We start from the raw sequence: 14,681 nt of genomic DNA on the forward strand, positions 1-14,681 counted from the left end.
AGGTCTAAAGCAGCAGTAGGTTAAAAGGGAAAGAGGAAAGGGGAGAAATTCCAGTTATCAGCAGTAGATAAAGATGACGCATTGGAGGTGGCCTGCAGAGGAGTCAGGGAGGGTTAAGGAGAGGTGAGTATAAATATGTGGACTATAGTTTGCAGCACTAGGTCTTATTTCTAGGGTTAGCAAGTTCTGGGGGCTTAGAGTCTAAATCTCAAAGAAATGTCATTCTGACAAATTTATAGAATCCCAGAATGTTAAAAGTGGAAGGGGCCTTCAGAGACTACCTAGTCACAGAGTTGTTCATTTTTTCTGGGCCACAAACACATCTGAGACTGACGAAGATGCACATCTTCTCCCCAAGAGGTAAACAAATCATACCCAGATTCATGTACGCTGAACCACATACATACAATTTCAGGGACACATCAAAGCTCACCCAGAGGACCCTACCCGAGACTGGCATCCTCAATTTTCAGATGGATAAATAGTACCAGAGAGGATAAGTCACTTGCCCAAGGGCATATATTAAGTGTCAGAGCTCAGGCTGCGATTCAGACTCCCCAACCCACACTATATACCCTATCATCACGTCAGTCCTCTGCACCTTGGCTGCCTCCCTGCACTCTAGAGATATGCCCCAGTGCTTGGCGATGGGCTTCTGGATGCTGTGATAGAACTGCATCTCTCCTTCCATCTAATTTAGGCTCCCACACAGTAGTCTACAATAGCCCTGGGTATCCCACAGTCATTCTGTAGCTGTCTGTTTAGCAGACCCGAGTCACAGGAAGTATCATTTTTGTCTTGGCGGCCCAAGTACACTCTAAGTAGTAAGCCAGTGTTATTTGTGAGTGTTCTTTAAACTAGGGTGCTTCCATAACACAATTTCTCTTAGACATGCATGCTCTTCTCCCAACCTGCCAGTTCAAAGTTCCCCCCATCCCAAGCAAACTACACTATTCTCTACTAATTCAATTCCTTTTGATTGCTCCCAAATTTATCCCAGTCTTTTAATCCTCAGCCCTCAAGGCTTTTTCCACTTCTTGCACCAACATTTCCTTGCTTACAAAATCAAGTTATTTTCCTTTTAACCCTCTATTTCCATAATAGAGGTTTTAACACATTTTTTTCACAATTCCCACAACTGCTGATACCTATAAAGACCTACATAAATTTACTCCTTTACTCTCTAAGTGTTACAACTAAAAACCTTCCTATACCTGTTCCATCTTGTCAACATCTTCTTCCATCCCTAAATTATTCTAATTACTCCCTTCCTCAGATCACACCAGACCCTCCAGGACATGAGTTTGTCTCTTACTACACACTTTATAGGGCAGAGATTAAACTCCTTACAACTAACCAGAAAACTAAGGGACTTCTTTTACAAAACGTTCACAATTCTGTATTAATTTCTCATCCCATATCTAATTAATAACAATCCTCTGGAGAAACTTCTTTTCATGATTGCTACTATCCATCTATCCATCCATCCATCCATCACTTAAGTGACCCATCCCTTAACTCAATTATTTATTTACTGCCAATTAAGTGCTAGGGCAGTGATGGCGAACCTATGACACGTGTGTCAGAGGTGACACGCGAACTCATTTTTTTGGTTGATTTTTCTTTGTTAAATGCATTTAAATATATAAAATAAATATCAAAAATATAAGTCTCTGTTTTACTATGGTTGCAAATATCAAAAAATTTCTATATGTGACACTGCACCAGAGTTAAGTTAGGGTTTTTCAAAATGCTGACACGCCGAGCTCCAAAGGTTCGCCATCACTGTGCTAGGGGGTGACAGACTTTCTCCCCATGAAGCTCAGAGTGGAGATAGATTTTACCACCAGTGTCGTACAACTCAGTCATTTCAATTATTATATCTTAAATTATTTTTCATTATTCTCATCAAAAATACCTTCTCCCAGCCCTAGCTGGTTTGGCTCAGTGGATGCAGCGTTGGCCTGCAGACTGAAGGGTCACGGGTTCGATTCTGGCCAAGGGCACATGCCCGGGTCACAGGTTTGATCCCCAGTGTGGGGCATGCAGGAGGCAGCCAATCAATGATTCTCTCTCATCATTGATGTTTCTCTCTCTCTCCCTTCTTCTCTGAAATCAATAAAAATATATATTTTTTTAAATGCCTTCTCCTATTTAAAACTTCCCAGTGTCCTCATTATTCTATCTAGTCAAAGACTTCTCTTCCCTTCAGGCTTCTAATGCCTTCCTTTAGTTTCTATGGGCTTCAGCTAACTCCTGTCAAAGTAATCTTGCATGTCACTTAATTTGGCCCCATTTCTCACATTAAAGATTTCAAATGTCTCCTATCGAGGACAGCCTCTCTTTCCTAAAGAAATGCCACACCACATCCCCCAAGCTGCTTAGATAAAAAACAAAGCACAAACAAAAAACCAGGATTACAGTAAAGAAAAGGGTCAAGAATCATCCAGTCCAACTCTTCGTCTTCCAGATGAAGAAAGTGAGGCCCAAAGAGGTAAGCTGGGTTGCCCTAAGTCATAAGGTCAGAAAATATCACTGCTAAATGAATCGAGGATCCAGGTCTTTTACCTTACCGAAATATGGTTTTCCTTTTTCTCCTATTCTATGCCTTAGTTTTTTTTTTTTTTTTACTAAAGTGTGTACCTCTAGGCACACAGTAATTTAAACAAACACACACAAAAGTCTCTATTTTTCACCTAAAGCGGACAGATGATTCACAGCACTGTATACTGTAAAGAGAGGGAAAGAGCTTTAGGAATCACCTAAACCAGTAACTTTCAAAAATGAAAGTTAAAAATCGCAAGCACAGATTTTTCCATCTATATGCCTCCATGTGTACCCTCCAAACCCCAAGTTTCCCTCCCCCCCAAAAATCATGGCCTTATGGAACCATTATTCATTCTTCAGTTGTGCTGGGATTATGGGAAAGGGAACTAAGAACCAGTCGTTTCCTTTGCCAGATGAGAAATCTCAAGTCCAGAGAGTGGAAGAGATTTGCCCAAAGTGAACCGGTTAAGTTAAGAGAGTTTTACGACACATAAACAAGGTCTCCTATGTTTCACACCGGTGTGTTTTCCGCTGCTGGTACTGGTTTATAAAACACAGCCTTCAGGGCAGAGAGCCCCAGTGCGAAGGAAGCACAGGGCCCTTCCTAAGAGCCCAGGTGCCCTTGGCCGGCTTGGAGTCTGAAAAGAAACACATCTCGTATCAGTGACCTCCAGGCTACGCAGGATGCAGGAAAGACATGCTTTTCAGGTCTGTCTTCAAGGGAAGACTCTTTGAAAGGGAGCTGGGAATCCGATTTCCTGAGCGAGGAGGGCCATCAGAGGCATCCAACACATTCATTTTACAGATGGCAAACTGTGCCACAGAAAGGCTCGTGGACCTGGGCAAAGTCACACAGTGAGTCGGTGGACGAAGTAAGACTAGACCTCAGGGCTCCGGACCCCGAGCTGGCCGCCACGCCAGGATGTATTCATTCGTGGGGTCCTGCTCAGGGTCATCCCCTCCGTACGCCGACTACAGGCCTTCTAGTCCCGGCTGAACCACCGACTAAACATTAACATCCTGCAATCCCTGATGCCCGGAATGAAATGGGGTGCCCCTACTTGTCTAGGCCCACAACCCCTGTTTTGTTCAAGAAAGGGCGTGTTCTTGGGCCAGGTTCAAGCAAGGAGGCAAACCCCACAACCAGGGCCTAGGAGGCCGAGAACCACAAGCCCAACCCCTGCCTTCCCGGGAGCGATAGGCCCGAAAGGGGCCCGAGACCGACAGCCAGGAGGTCGGTAGCCCGGGAGCCGGGGAGCCGGCGTCCCGCCGCCCCCATCCAGCCGATCGCGCCCGGCTCCGCGGCCCGCCTCCCGCCCGCAGGCCCCGGCCACCGCCTACCTACGCCGGCCCTCCGTCTGTTATTGTGGTCGAGAGGGAGGGAAAATTGCGACCGATGCTTCCCGCGGCCCCCACCGCCGTGGTACTTCCGCTTCCGCCACCGCTCGGGCACTTCCGGAATGTGGTTATCTTGGGCTGGGCGCGCACCGGCGTCCATATTGGGTGTGGGAAACGGGCGTCAGTGCGCCGGAGCCATGTTGAGAGTGGCCTCCCAGCATGAGGACACACACACACACACACACACACACACACACACCTGTCACCTGACACACTCCTGTCACGTGACATGCGCATGTCACATGACACACACTCCTATCGCGTGACAGCGCCGCCGCGCCTGCAGTCCCACGCTGGGCACATATCCAGGGCTCTGGCGGTTGCAGCCAGCCGTTTGGACTGAGAACCGGAAGCCCGTGGTGGGCCTTGCACCGCAGGATTTAGGGCAGGATGGAGGTGGGTCAAGGGAGAGTTCCTCCCCTCCCTGCAGAGAGACCACAATCAAGCACTTGACCTGTAAGCCTCAGTCAGCGTTTCTCAACCTGTGGGTTGCGACCCCTTTGGCGGTGGAACGACCCTTTCGCAGGGGTCGCCTAAGACCATCCTGCATATCAGATATTTACATTACGATTCATAACAGTAGCAACATTACAGTTAGGAAGTAGCAACGAAAATAATTTTATGGTTGGGTCACAACATGAGGAACTGTATTGAAAGGGCCAGAAGGTTGAGAACCACTGTGTGAACATGGACATCGTTATGGTCCCTACTTAACCAACCTCTGCAGAAGGTAATGGCTTCACACAGTGGATTATGGTTCTGCCGAGCTTCTGCGGGTGGACTGGGCTCCGCTGGCCAGTTTCAGTCCGAGTCTCATCCCTGCGCGGGCGGGCAGAGGTCCGCGGAGACCGTGGCTGACTTCCGGCGGAGGGGGTGTTGCGTGCTGGCTGCTCAGGCCGGCAGTGCCGAGGGGCTCAGCTGGAGCTGTGGATCCAGGTGCCTGCAGGCGTCCTCGCCCTCCGTGTGGGTTTGTCACAGCCCAGCGCTCGGGTGGAGGAAGCCCTCGGGAGCGGGGGGCGCTACAGGACAGGCTGAGGTCCAGCCTGGAAGCCCGCATTTCTCCCCCCCCCCCCCCCCCCCCCGCAAGCCTGCTCTGTCCCATCTCTGGGCAGGGAAGCCACCGAGCCCGCCTGGAGCCACGGGAGAAGGAAGGGCTTCACCTCTTATTGACGGAGTGGCAAAGAATGTGTAGCCATCTTTAATTTACCAAAGCACCTCTTTGTTTATTTTTTAATTCTTTTTAGACATATGTAGATTTTATTAGCACAGGTATCAAAAAGGAAGGCTGGGAGCTCCACCAGTAAAAAGTCTTGAGTGCACATGAATGATGCTTTACATTTTTTTTTTTCAAATTGTGGTAAAAAATGTAACATGAAATTTACCACTTTAATCATGCTCAAAAGTAGCATTAAATATACAGGGTGGGACAAACGTAGGATTACAGTTGAGAGGACATGAAACACAAAGGTTATTCTTGTATTATTATTTGTTATTATAGTATTTTCCATGCAACTGTAAACCTACTTTCCCCACCTGTATTATTTACATTGTTGTACAACCACATCACCGGCCACCTCCAGAACTTTTTCATCTTCCCAAATTGAAATTCTGTACCCACTAAAGGGCAACTCCCATTCTACTCCCCACCTCCACCCCCTCCCCCCATGCTACTTTATGTCTCTAGGTATCTCATGTAAGTGGAATCATACAATATCTGCCTTTGCTGTTTTGCTTCTTTCACTTAACATCATGTCTTCAAGGTTCATTCATATTGTACCATGTGGAAGAATTTCCTCTCTTTTTAAGGCTGAGTAATACTCCATTGTATGTACATTCCACATTTTGTCTACTCATTAGTGGATGGGCATTTGGGTTGCTCTTCCACCTCTTGACTATGATGAATAATGCTTCAATGCACATGAGCAAATATCTCCTCTAGATCCAGCTTTCCATTCTCTTGGATGTATGCCCCAGAGTGGGGTTGCTACCTTTAATTTTTCCATAGCATCTATACCATTTTACAGTCTCACCAACAGTGTATAAGGATTCCATGTTTTTTACATTCTTGCTCTCATTTGTTTTTTGTGGGTGATGTTTATAATCCACTTAGAACAGTGCCTGGCATACAGCAAAAACCCCACAAAGATTAGCTGTTATTATTTGGTTATTCACAGTCCTCTTTTCCTTCCTTTCTTCTCAGCTACATTTGAAATTACAAAGGCTGATTTCTCAGCATATGATATTTCTGAAGTGAACTTTTAAAGCATCCTAAGTTTTTCCATATTACATTAGGACATCCTGTAAATGATACTGTACATAGGTATATGTATAGAGAATTGCAGTTTTAAAACCAAACACAGGGCAGATTAGGCAAAAGAAAAAGAAGGAAGAAAATATATTGCCTGGGAGGCTTTTATAAACATGAGCTCTGAGCAAGCATTAAGGAACAAAGCTTTGCTTTTCATTTTTTTAATTTGGACTATACTGCAGAAGATCAAGGTTATGTTATCAGAAAGTGAAAAGATTAAGGATGAAACTTAGGAAACTCAGCAAGCTTTTTTTTTTTTTAACAGTTAACCTTCCTGTGTTTTTCCTGTCACTATATGTAGTGCAAGTCTTTTATCCTGATCTCTAGAGGGATGAGAGTAAAGAAGTTATTCTTTAGAGAGAAAATCATTTGAAAAGCTATGAGCTATTCACCATCAGCCAACATCTACTAAAAGACTGTATGGGACCTGGGAATATATTCCACACCAGAGCTGAAGAAATTACTAGGAAACAGTCTCTGCTCCTAGGCAGGCCAGGAGACCTTATCTACAAAGAACACTTCAGTGAAATTTGGGAGATCCTGGCACAGTGGTATGTCAGAATGTTAAAGCAGCACAGAAGGTGCTGAATCAGTCCAGTGTTCATGCATCGGCACTTGAAATACTTGCAAACACCCTCTTCAACTCACCTTTCCTCCTCCCATAGGCTTCTGGGTCACTCCTTCATTGCGTCTCTCTGTTTCATCTGGCTTTAGCTTCTCCCACACAAATCCTTATTTTTACTTGTGTATGTTTTGCTTTTGTTTATGCATTCTTTTAATCATAATGTGACTCTACCAATCATTTTAATTATCATCACATTTAATCCCTATGAACTCTGTGAGGTAAGTATCGCTTGCCCCATTTATAGGTAATGCAACTCAAGTTCAGAGAGGTTAAGTATTTTTTTAAATGTCACATGGCTAGTAAAGTGAAGAGAATTATTGTGAAATCTGAGCAACCTGACTTCAAAACCCATATTCCTAATTACTAAATGGTGCACTGTTGCAATTTCTTTTTTCCAAATGACAATCCAATAAAGCATTGTGTAAATTGTGTCAATGGCTCCTTTTTGCTTTAAACCTCAAAGTGTACACTTGTAACTTGTTAATCAGACATCTAAGGCCCAAAATGCTTTGGTCACAGCCTACCATTTCAATCTCATTTTCTTTCACAAACATCATGTCCCAGCTGCACACAGGACTCCACTCACATACCCTATGATACTCGTGTCCTTGGCTGAGGGAACAAATTGCCCCCTTGTAGGCAAGAGGTGAATGAACCTCAGTCAGCTGGTGCAAGGAAAGAAGTGGAGGATGGTGGTGAACTGTGCCCATATAGATGTGCTCAATACTGGACCAGAAATGGATGGCCCTTAAATTCCAAAAGTAGCCCAGCCAGCGTGGCTGGGTAGTTGAGTGTCAACCTATGAACCAGGAGGTCATAGTCAGGGCACATGCCTGGGTTGCGACTTGCTCCCCAGTGGGGAGCGTGCAGGAGGCAGCTGATCAATGAGAGCATCATTGATGTTTCTATCTCTCCCTCTCCCTTCCTCTCTGAAGTCAATAAAAATATATTTTAAACATATTCCAAAAGTAACAGGGAGAAAAAAGGTGTAGTTTTCAAAAACCCATTGCATTGTGAGCCTGACACGGTTTATTCATTCATTTAATAAATATTTCCTGAGGGCTTGCTCTGGGGGTCAGCATTGGACTAGGCCAAGGAAACAATTGTGAAAAATTGATGTTTCTGCCTTCAGTTTGGCAAGGAGACAGACAATCAATTAACCATACAGGCAAATCCATTTCTTAAAAATAAATACATAGGAGGTTGGCACACAGTTAAGTTTTGTTGAGTGAAGGAATTAATGAATGAATAAATCTAATATACTTAAATTTTCCTTTTAATCATTTAAGTTTAACAAACAAACCTGTTTTTAACAAACAAACCCTTTCCAAATATATATTATAAGTCTGTTTAAACCTATAAATATGGCAAATGATAACTTCTCAAAATGCCAATAAGAGTCTTAATAAAATTCTTATTCTTTCAACTTAAAATTCTAAGTTTAAATAAATACTCAAAAATTTCAAATCGGAATCATAAGCTTCATCATTTTCTTTTAATATGCTATATTTTCTTAAAATGTGACAAATAGTTTAAATGAGAATTATAGACTTTCTTAACCCAAAATAATAATATAGATGTGATTTAATCCTTATTTCTAAGCTTAAATGGAATATTTTGGGGGTTATAAGACAATCACTTAAAAAGCCATTCTATTTCCCGCGTCTGGGGATTGCAATTGCATATTAAGTAGAGGGGTATTTGGCTGGGCTTCAGGATTCCCTTCTCACCCCCAACTCTTATCTTTTTGGCCCCTGACTGTAAGGACACATGCCTGGGGTGGTAGCAGCCATTATCTCATCATGTATATGGAGTGAGTACAGGAGATGATGAAACCAGCATTGAACGAAATTCATAGACTAGCAAAGGGCAGAGGTGGAGAGTAAGACTCCTGGTATTGCTTGAGTCTGTGGATGCTGCTGTGTTTTCATTAAGACCCACCCTGGCTCACCCTAATTGCATGAACCCACACATTTCTTGTTTGGCTAAGCTAAGTTTCAGTTGGCTTTTCATCACTCTTAACCAAAGGAATCCTGATATATTTATGATGCTGCATAAACCATTATTTTCCAATATTATCCCATATCTTCAGAAATTCTTTGACTCGAATAGCCTTGAAAGTGCTTGAGGAATGGAAGGAGATGGGGAGATTCTAACATGCACCAAAGTGGTGGAGAGTGGGGCGTCAGTCTCGGAAGGTGAAATGAGGGGCTGATGGAGAACTCTGCAAAATTATGGATACAGAGCAAGTAGTGGCCATCAAAACACACATGCCCTGGGGTCTTCTGAAATTGAGAGGCCAACAGACTTCCCATTGTTTCTTTGTGGACGGGAAAAGTCAAATCATTTTGTATTGTTATGAAAGCATGTTTTCCAGAAGGCTTAGGTCTCTGGGTGACGTTTCCTTGCTTTCTACCAAGAGAGTAAAGTTTTTCAGCTCCTGGGAGTATCATAATTTATTATGATACAAATAGTTAACTGTAGTAAAGGCAGAAAAATAGTGCCACAGCACATGTTATTTTTGTTTGACTTGCATTCATTTCTCCTGGCAGTAGTGCCTCCATATTTTTTGGAGAATAATTCTTTACCCTCATCTAATCCATATATTGGGGACTGCCTAACCCCTAGCTCCTGCAGTGCCTTGTAATTCAGTTCATTTTAATGAGAGTTGAGTATGCTTGTAGCCATAACAACTGATTCAGGAATCTTATCCTAAGGATGGGGGTTGGATGGGTTGGTCAAAGTCTATCTGAAAAGGAAGACAACATCAAGGAAGGCATGGATGGATAAAAAAAAAGGGGGCGGGGGAGGGAGAAAAATTTCTGGAAACATTTTTTAAAACTGAATCTAGCCGTGCCTGAATTCAGAGATCTTGTGGACTTTTCAGGAACAGGTGCCATGGAACCAGTCTCCTCCCACCCCCACCTTTTATTCTTTTTTCTTTCTTTTTTTTTAAACTTCATTTACTTTGAGTTGGATTTTCTTTTAGATGTCAGTGCATGCGGTTTCCCCACTAGAGGGTGTAGCTCACTCACTGCGTTTGTTCAGAGAGGTAGTGCTGGCAGACAGGCATTTACTGCCACCTGCTGGACTAGTGCAGGGCCCCAGCCACAGAGTTCACATTCCTTGTCTTAGGAGGACGGGGACAGCAGTCAGATAACAAGGCATGGCTACAGGGATAGAAACTGGAAGAGGACTAAAGTGTCAGGTTGAAGACTTGATCTCAAGAACCATGAAACCTCCTTAGTCTTAAAAAGAGAAAAAAAGTATGCCGAAACCGGTTTGGCTCGGTGGATAGAGCATCGGCTTGCGGACTGAAAGGTCCCAGGTTCGATTCCGGTCAAGGGCATGTACCTGGGTTGCGGGCACATCCCCAGTAGGAGATGTGCAGGAGGCAGCTGATCGATGTTTCTCTCCCATCGATGTTTCTGACTCTCTATCTCTCTCCCTTCCTCTCTGTAAAAAATCAATAAAATATATTTTTTTTAAAAAAAGAGAAAAAAGTAAAGGCAGGAATGGCAAATAGGTTTTGTCTTCCCTATCAAATCTGATTGCCAAGGCATGCCTGGATTTCTATGTTAAGAAAGATTTGGAGGCCACATCTAGCTCAGCAGAGTGTACTAGTACATACTACCATTGATTACTGACATCTGGTATGGGCATGGGTAGAAGCAGGAGGATGAGATATAATCGAAACTGCCAATCTATGGGTTTCTCAGCAGGACTACTACTGGCATTTCAATAGTTCAATCTTCACTGTGTGACACTGTCCAGTTCATTGCAGGGCCTTGACCACTGAATGCTAGTAGTACCACTCCAGTCATTGTGATGAGCAAAAACCAAGCCCCCACATACTTTAGGTGTCTCTTATGAGAACAGTACTGTTCTATTTGAAAATCATTAAGTTTAACCAAGAGTGACTTGACTTGGATTGAATTACCTGAGGATTGAACTAGAGCTCCTAAAATTCTTTAAGACTAAAGGGAAAAATAATTGGGATTTTTAAATTTTGTTTTTTAGATCCAGAGTCCAGACTTAGCTTGCCCTCAGAAAGGAGTAGGGATTGAGAAAGTGAAGATTTTCCAGCAATAGGGAGAAGATGCCTAAGGGGATAGGGAGTCAGGTAAAACCTTAAGCAGGGAACAATAGCCAAGGCTAGAGTTGAAATTGGTAAAGAAGCAGTCACTCATATTAGTGTAGATGGGGGATGTGGGTATTTTGTAGGTGGGATAATGTTCATGTTTTCCCTGTCTTCAGACATGCTTTTGGGGTGTCATAATCTTTGGTTACAGAGTGGCTTTTTCAGGTGTTAATGTTCTTTGCAATTATGTTAACATTGCGTACCGCATAGAAATCTCTAAGACATACGCCAGGGACCGCACGTTTTTGGGCAAACTGCACGTTATTTAAATCATCATAATGCACTTTAGGTGTTGTTTTTCAATAATTATAACATTTTTATTTACAAAAACAATTAAACAATTAAAGTTCCTAGTACTTTTTTAACGTATGGTACTGCGTAAAACATTTTCCTCTCTGAAGAGGGACCAAACAAAATTTACATAAGTATCTAGATTCGCTCCTTTTTCCATGGGCGTGAAAAACGAGAACACTCCTGAGCGGTCCTTAACAGATGGCGCGAAACACAAGAAAACTCCTGAGCGGTACGAAATGTGTTAAGCAGGAGAACATCAAGGCCCAGTTGTGAGCAGGAAGCCAACCTGTAGCAATGTCAAGATCAGCTCCTGTGTGTCAAGGATTTTCTCTTTTTCGCATTTTATCATTGTGTTTAATAGTCATTCATTTTCTTGATCCCTCACTGGACTGTAAACTGCACAAGGGCCTAGACCTGTTTTGATTACCACTGAAGACCCAGAGTCCAGCTAAGCCTCCCAGTCTCATGAAAACTTAAAGACTAGTTACTGAATAAATGTATGAATTGTCCAATTAGCCTATCAGACTGAGCGGCTTGAAGTTAGGAGTCACTTCCTATTCAGCTCTGTATTTCTAGAAACAAACAGTTCTGGTGCAACTCATTAAATATATCTTGAGTTAAAGAGGAGCTTTCCATCAGGTAAGATTTATTTTAAAAAATAAGGTAATATGAATTCCACTTTTTGAAGGAAAGACAATGCTCAATTCAAATGAGCAGAATCAAGGGTTTTCGGCATTTTCCACTGTATTGAATTTGAAGAGTGAAGTTCAAAGCTCTAAGAGAAATTGACATAAATATTTAGAGACCATTGGTAGAAATATAACCTTTCTTCTTCCTCACTTAGTTATACTACAGTAAGTATTTTAAGGGAAGAGAGGCCTTGATTTGTAATCTCCTGACTTATAAATAGCCCATAGGCAGAGATTTGCCTCTCCCCTTACAACACCCCTGACACACCTCTGCTTTATAATCATGGTGAAACATCATTGGAGCTTTTAGAAAATGTGTGAACTTGTATGTTAAGAATAGAAGGAGGGAAAAACAATGAATCGCTGAGGAACCCTGGAAAAAGCTGACTTTTCTGAACCAGACGTTACCTTAAAATAGACATTACCTATAAAATCACCATAATGATAGGTGCCATATATATATATATATATATATATATATATATATATATATACACACACATATATATATACTTTTTCAATTATAGTTTACAGCCAATATTGTTTTGTATTAGTTTCACATGTACAGATAATGGTTAAAAAATCATGTACTTTACAGAGTGGTCTCCACAATGTTTCAAGTACTCACTTGGCACCATACACGGTTATTATAATATTACTAGAGGCCCGGTGCACAAAAATTTGTGCACTCGGGGGGTCCCTCAGCCTGGCCTATGCCCTCTTGCAGTGTGGGACCCCTTGGAGGATGTCCACCCTGGTGGGGACCCTCAATCCATGGATGTTTGGCCAGCCTGGGTGAGGGGCTAAAGGCTGTTTTCAGGCTGGCCACACCCCCTTAGGGTGGGGGGGTCCCCACTGGGGTGCCTGGTCAGTCTGAGTGAGGGGCTGAGGGCCGTTTTCAGGCTGGCCAAGCACCCTGGCAACGTAAGCTCCCAGCCTCTCCTTTTTTTCTTTTTCTTTGTTTTATTCTGGTATTTATTTACCTTCTATAATTGAAACTTTGTTGCCTTTAGCGGAGGCCTGAGGAAAGCTTGACTTCCTCCATCACCAGGGGCAACCCACTCCTGCTCGCTCCAGTTCTGTGGCCACGGCTGGCTGAAAGCAGGTATCTGGGGTTTGTTTACCTTCTATAATTGAAACTTTGTTGCTTTCAGTGGAGCTCAGAGCCGGGCTGCGGCAGGGGGGAACCTTGGCTTCCTCCATCACTGGAGCAAGCAAGCCTCCTGCTTGCTCCAACTCCGTGGCTGGATTAATTTGGATATAGTCACTCTGATTGGCTGGTGGGCATGGCTTAAGGCAGAGCAAAAGTGTGGTCAATTTGCATGTTTGTCTTTTATTAGTATAGGATTGACTGTTCCCTATGCTATAATGTACATCCCTTTGACTAGTCTGTAACTACCAGTTTGTAGGAAAAAGGAGATAGGGTCTTTGAGGCTCACTGTGAAAGTGCTCTAAGAGTTGCAAACAGGAAGGACTGGAAAACTTAAGTGAATACATTTGTCTTCTTCAGCAGAAATGTAATAACAACAGAAAGCCAATTATTACATTTTGTGCTAAATTATAGTCAATGGACTTTCACTATTGCATTTTTCATGCCCTCCAAAAAAAAGTGGTCCATTAAAAAACAATTAATAGCCACAGAGGACCTATTATGAAATGATAAAAGCATTGTTCATCTTCTGTAAATACTTCTTATTTGACATTGGCAAAACAATTTGAAGTCTTTTCCTTTTATGTGTAAAAAGCAAATAATTTCATCCTTCTTATCATGCAGTATTTATATGGGTCTCATACTTCCCTGATTGGGAAAGTACTTTCTAAGTTATAGAAGGTTTATAATCATACTAGAGGCCAGGTGCATGAAATTCATGCATGGGTGGGGTCCCTAGGCCTGGCCTGCGATCAGGGCTGATCAGGGCCAGGTTGATCAGGGCCAGGCCAGAGAAGAGGCAATGGTTGTTGGGCCTGGTGCAGAAGGAATGGACACCAGACGCTGATGCTGCCATCATTGGCCCTCTGCCACTGCACAGTTCCCTGCCTCCCTGCCTCCTCTTTCTCTTGCCACTGCACTGCCCCTTGGTGGGTGGGTGGCAGGCTGATCGGAGCCTGCCAGCCAGGGGAAGGGACAGGGCACAGGAGGTTGGCTGCTGGCCCAGAGGAGGGGGTCGAGGGCTGCAACCACTGCCACCCACCCCGGTTCCCCATCCAAGCCCAGGGCTCTACCCTGATCAGGCGATCAGGGCCTGCCAGCCAGGTGGAGGGACCGCGGGAGGTTGGCCATGGGAGCGCACTGACCACCAGGGAACAGCTCCTGTGTTGAGTGTCTGCCCCCTGGTGTTCAGTGTGCATTATAGCAACCAGTCATTCTGGTCACTTAGGCTTTTATATATAGAGATAGTAATAGCCTGGTAATATTAGTGTTTTTTTTTTTCTTTCCCTGCACCTAACACAGTTTAGGGGGACCAGGCCTGCAGGGGAGGGCAGTAGTGGGGGGACCAGGCCTGCAGGGGAGTGGTTAGGGGGTGATCAGGCTGGCAGGCAGAAGCAGTTAGGGGCAATCAGGCAGGCAGGCAGGCGAGCAGTTGGGAGCCAGCAGTCCTGGATTGCCCCACCCCAAAACTATTTATTTATTTATTTATTTATTTATTTAATTCAACAAGTATTTATGATGCCTACTTG

At 43.6% G+C, this 14,681-nt stretch overlaps 1 protein-coding gene across 6 annotated transcripts in view; it reads right to left on the reverse strand.

The window, feature by feature from the left end:
- FBXO38 (F-box protein 38) overlaps window positions 1-3,970 on the reverse strand; it is a 54,109-nt gene extending 50,139 nt beyond the window's left edge. For all 6 annotated transcript variants that reach the window (XM_070414651.1, XM_070414650.1, XM_070414645.1 and 3 more), the window contains exon 1: window positions 3,889-3,970. The gene's annotated coding sequence lies outside the window, so the exon portion shown is untranslated. The remainder of the gene's footprint in view (window positions 1-3,888) is intronic.
- Window positions 3,971-14,681: the final 10,711 nt, after the last annotated feature.

This window comes from Myotis yumanensis, unplaced genomic scaffold, assembly GCF_028538775.1.
Source record: "Myotis yumanensis isolate MYYU_CA2020_CCGP unplaced genomic scaffold, mMyoYum1.0.hap1 SCAF_5, whole genome shotgun sequence".
Taxonomy (NCBI): domain Eukaryota; kingdom Metazoa; phylum Chordata; class Mammalia; order Chiroptera; family Vespertilionidae; genus Myotis; species Myotis yumanensis.